The sequence below is a fragment of the Macrobrachium nipponense genome, chromosome 4 (genome assembly GCF_015104395.2).
Source record: "Macrobrachium nipponense isolate FS-2020 chromosome 4, ASM1510439v2, whole genome shotgun sequence".
In the NCBI taxonomy this organism is placed as follows: domain Eukaryota; kingdom Metazoa; phylum Arthropoda; class Malacostraca; order Decapoda; family Palaemonidae; genus Macrobrachium; species Macrobrachium nipponense.
Window position 1 is genome coordinate 106,541,955 of NC_061100.1, and position 5,000 is coordinate 106,546,954.

The window sequence follows — 5,000 nt, forward strand, 5'->3', positions numbered from 1 at the left end:
TATATATATATATATATCTATATATATATATGATATAGATATATATATATATATATATATTATATATATATATATAATATATACATAGATATAACTAGATATATAATTATATTATATATAATATATATATATATATATATATATATATATATATATATATGTATATAATATATCTATATATCTATATATATATATTATATATATACGTATATGTATATATATTTAATATATATATATATATATATATATATATATATATATATATAATATATATGTATACACCTACCTTATTTTAAAACGGTTTAACATATTTCTATCTACCTTTTGTTTTTAGAGACTTTGCGAGACTAGTAATTTACGTCTTGAACGTGTTCCATATGACTGGGTGGATAACAATAATAATAATAATAATAATAATAATAATAATAATAATAATAATAATAATAATAATAATAATAATAATAATAATAATAATAATAATAATACCCCAGATACTAAAACAGCTGGAACTGACACTCCATCGTCAGTTTTTTGCCGCTACAGATTCGATGACTTCATAATCACTTGAGAAATGAAACGTGATAATTTTAGAAATGGAGCTACTGTGCTTTTAACACAGGGTGCCCATAAAGTCCCAGTACTATTAAAAAGCAATGAATACTTGTAATGGTACTGGGACTTTCCGGACACCCTGCTTTTAAGAGATTTTTTTTTCATATCAACACGTTCATTTTACGTCAGGTATAGACTGTTATTGAGTGTTTTTCGTCTTATTCACGAACAAATATATCGTCGTATTCAGTTCTGGATGCAAGACTGAACACCTTTCAAGACACCTTACAAGACATTTTGTTGTAAACTGAAGGTTGACCAGACCACGGGGAATACACACCAAAGTTCAGAGCAGACAGCTATAACTGTCCAGATCAGGACCTCAGAATTTATAATGAACGATGGTCTTTCTTATGCAGCAACCTTTCAATGGTTGTATAATCCCGAACTGTAGCCGAGTACTGAGGCATTCGGAGAAAAAGTGGGGCGCCATATCTTAAAAACTAACCATAGAATCTTGAAAATAATCTCATTTTGTCTCCCACAACCAAATATTATATGGGTCAAAACGTTAAACTTAACCTAACCTAGGGGCATTAAAAAAAAAAAAAAAAAAAAAAAAAAAAAAAAAAAAAAAAAAAAAAAAAAAAAAAAAAAAAAAAAAAAAAAACCTGTGCTGGTGAAATATCAGTATATATCTCGGGATTTTGTTCACGGGATCTGCTTTTGAATGATCTGCCATTAAACTGAATCAGTCCGAAGATTATTAGTTATTATGATTTGCATGAAACAGAATAGGCGAGAATACAGAATTGAGGCCAAATGCCCAGAGATGGACCTATGAATTCATTTAGCGCTGAAATGGAAATTGACAGAAAGAAGGTCTGCGAGGATAAACATGAGTAAAACCTCGTAGTTGAACTGTTAGTAGAGGGCGAAAATCAAAACGAAACAGAGACTATGAACGGAGGGACAGTAAAATGAATGAAAGGGGTTGCTGTAGGGGTCGAAAGGACGCTGCGGTGCACTGATGGCACTAGCCCCCTACGGAATATAAGTTAAGTTAAGTATATCTTAGTTTCACCAGACCACTGAGCTGATTAACAGCTCTCCTAGGGCTGGCCCGAAGGATTAGATATTTTTACATGGCTAGGAACCAGTTGGCTACCTAGCAACGGGACTTACAGTTTATTGTGGAATCCGAACCACATTATATCGAGAAGTGAATGTCTATCACCAGAAATAAATTCCTCTGATTCCGCGTTATATATACTTTGTATAGTTCAGCGAGGGATGGCGAAACCGCATGTTAAAGTAACATTTCGTATTGGGTGGATGATTGATTTGAATTTGATAGGTAAAATAAGTACACTACAGTTAATGAAGAAATCCCTCTCTTAAGAACCGACGTGAAAAACCTCATCCCGTTAATTACAACGAAACGATCAATAACTTCGAGATATTCATGGATTCATGTCCACCAAAGACCTTAAAATTTGGCCAGATCACGATGCGTCCATCTGTTATTGGTTTCAAGTTCCCAAACGAACGAATTTTCCAGAAAGCTCCGAGGTCTGATTCATTATTGGAGTCAGCCTGAAGGTAGTACTATGCGCCAGAGAGCCCAGCCATCTCTGAACGGGCTATCTGAAGCTCGCCTACGCTTATTAGTGTCAGTGTATTTCAACAGCAGCAAGTCTTCCTTGCCATTCACATTACAAACGGCAGCAATCACAGTGGTGTGTTGCAACTTAATTGCAACCAAGACTCAAGGTCCACTAATAGAAAGCACGTTTTCCATCTTTATCAAATGCCTGATTAGATTAACAGTGAATGAATTATGCTCGGATTCAGCTAGATTCTAATGTGATGTTTATCAAGCTGTAGTGCAAAAAAATTCATCTCATTTGTACAAGATGGTTAAAGATTATACTTCAGTAATGTTATGCATTTTCGTAAGTGTGCAATTTGAGATAACTTCGGGAAAAACAAGTGACTTAGAAAATTAATACAATAAGTCGATAAATAAAGTGTCATACCTCGCTTCGTTATTGACTAAATGTATTTTGATTGACTGTCTGGCCTCTATGATCATTAACAATTGACATAAAGCTTTCATTATTATTGTTATTAACGGGTTTTACTTGCTGAGATCTTCAGTCACATATTATTTGCATAATACGTATGCCCTTTATCAGGTAGGAATTCATGCTATTTAAGCAGGGACGTTTTAATCGAACAGTATATGAGCTTTTTCTCCTGAATGCAATGTTGTTCACCAGGAAGGGAAATAGGAACGTATACTTGCAAAGAGAAAAAAACAACCTATAAACAACAGTCATTATTTTAGTGTTTTCCTTAAGACTTTGAGAAAGGAAACAGATAGTGGAAAAATGTCTCACTTCGACCTAAGCTTTATATCAACAATACCAACAATGGAACTATTACGTATATTGATCCTTCGGTTCTACTACTGGTATAACTACTACTACTACTACTACTACTACTACTACTACTACTACTACTACTACTACTACTACTTATAATAATAATAATAATAATTAATAATAATAATAATAATAATAATAATAATAATAATAATAACGAGTCCCTCTTATAGGGCAGTGTTATTCAAACGATTTCTGTTTCTACGGTATTTAGCTTGCAGACGAAACTATAAAAAGAATATAGAAGACTCTCTACAAGCTAAACAGCAATTCTTTTTAATAATAATAATAATAATAATAATAATAATAATAATAATAATAATAATAATAATAATAATAAAAATGATCATAGTAGCATGAGTCTTAAAATGGTGAAACAAATCAACAGAATGAATATTGACATATATTTAAAGATAATTCTGTACAGTTTTCTCTTTAAATATATGTACACACATATATATATATATATATATATATATATATATATATATATATATTATATATATCATAACAGAGGATTTGATTCTTCAATAATAATAATAATAATAATAATACTTAGGAAGCAGACCCTCTCTCAAGCATACTTTATTAAAAGTAATGGCTACTTCAAGCAGCATTACACTTGTAGAGATTCTTCTCTATTTTGCGAATAGCGGCTTTTCAGTGCTACTTAAACAGGCCAGTAGAGCGCCTATAGAGGTCATGGTAAAATACAGGTCAAAATAGTGTATATATTTGAATTTTACAGATAAACTATGATACCATAGTCATCAAAGTCATTAACGATTCTCTCTCTCTCTCTCTCTCTCTTTCTTAAAGCGAGCTTTCGTCTGGAGCTGCCAGACATCCTCGGGCTGGGAAGCTGAGGGTGGACTGATCTTGGTGCGGTGTCCGTCCTCCTTATATCTGTGGTTGACAGCAAGGGGTCTGCCCCATGCTTGTCTCCTATTGGCTGGTGGCGGTGAGTCTTGTTTTCATTGGCTGCCTGAGCCAGGTCTCAAGCCACTTTCCTCGAACCGATGGTTGCGTTGCAGCATATCCTGCAGCCGCCTGGACCTCCTCAATGTTACAGCGCCGCTTAGGAGGTCCAGGCGGCTGCAGGATATGCTGCAACGCAACCATCGGTTCGAGGAAAGTGGCTTGAGACCTGGCTCAGGCAGCCAATGAAAACAAGACTCACCGCCACCAGCCAATAGGAGACAAGCATGGGGCAGACCCCTTGCTGTCAACCACAGATATAAGGAGGACGGACACCGCACCAAGATCAGTCCACCCTCAGCTTCCCAGCCCGAGGATGTCTGGCAGCTCCAGACGAAAGCTCGCTTTAAGAAAGAGAGAGAGAGAGAGAGAGAGAGAGAGAATCGTTAATGACTTTGATGACTATGGTATCATAGTTTATCTGTAAAATTCAAATATATACACCTATTTTGACCTGTATTTTACCATGACCTCTATAGCGCTCTACTGGCTGTTTAAGTAGCACTGAAAAAGCCGCTATTCGCAAAATAGAGAAGAATCTCTACAAGTGTATGCTGCTGAAGTAGCCATTACTTTTAATAAAATAATAATAATAATAATAATAATATAATTATTATTATTATTATTATTATTATTATTATTATTATTATATAATAATAATAATAATAATATTTGCTTTCGGATATCAAAAACTTCCAAAAAAGTCAGTTAATTTCAAGTAAATCGGTCCATCTCCATTATGGTAATCTGAGTGCAAGAGTTACTACTAGTCTAAGTGTGGAGCTGGTCAGCTTTACATATTAAGCTATTTTATGACTTTCTAAAACTGAGCTACAACTAACTAATTAAAATCGAATTCACTTTATCTTGAAAATAGCTAACGTGCAACGGTAATTATATATTACAAATCATCACCCTACCCTAGATTCTGACATGAATATATATATATATATATATATATATATATATATATATATATCTATATATATATATATATATATATATATATATATATATATATAT

At 33.3% G+C, this 5,000-nt stretch overlaps 1 protein-coding gene across 2 annotated transcripts in view; it reads left to right on the plus strand.

Annotated features, from left to right (window-relative positions):
* Positions 1 to 5,000, plus strand: part of LOC135211056 (nephrin-like) — a 223,005-nt gene that overhangs the window by 131,565 nt on the left and 86,440 nt on the right. The window lies entirely within an intron of this gene.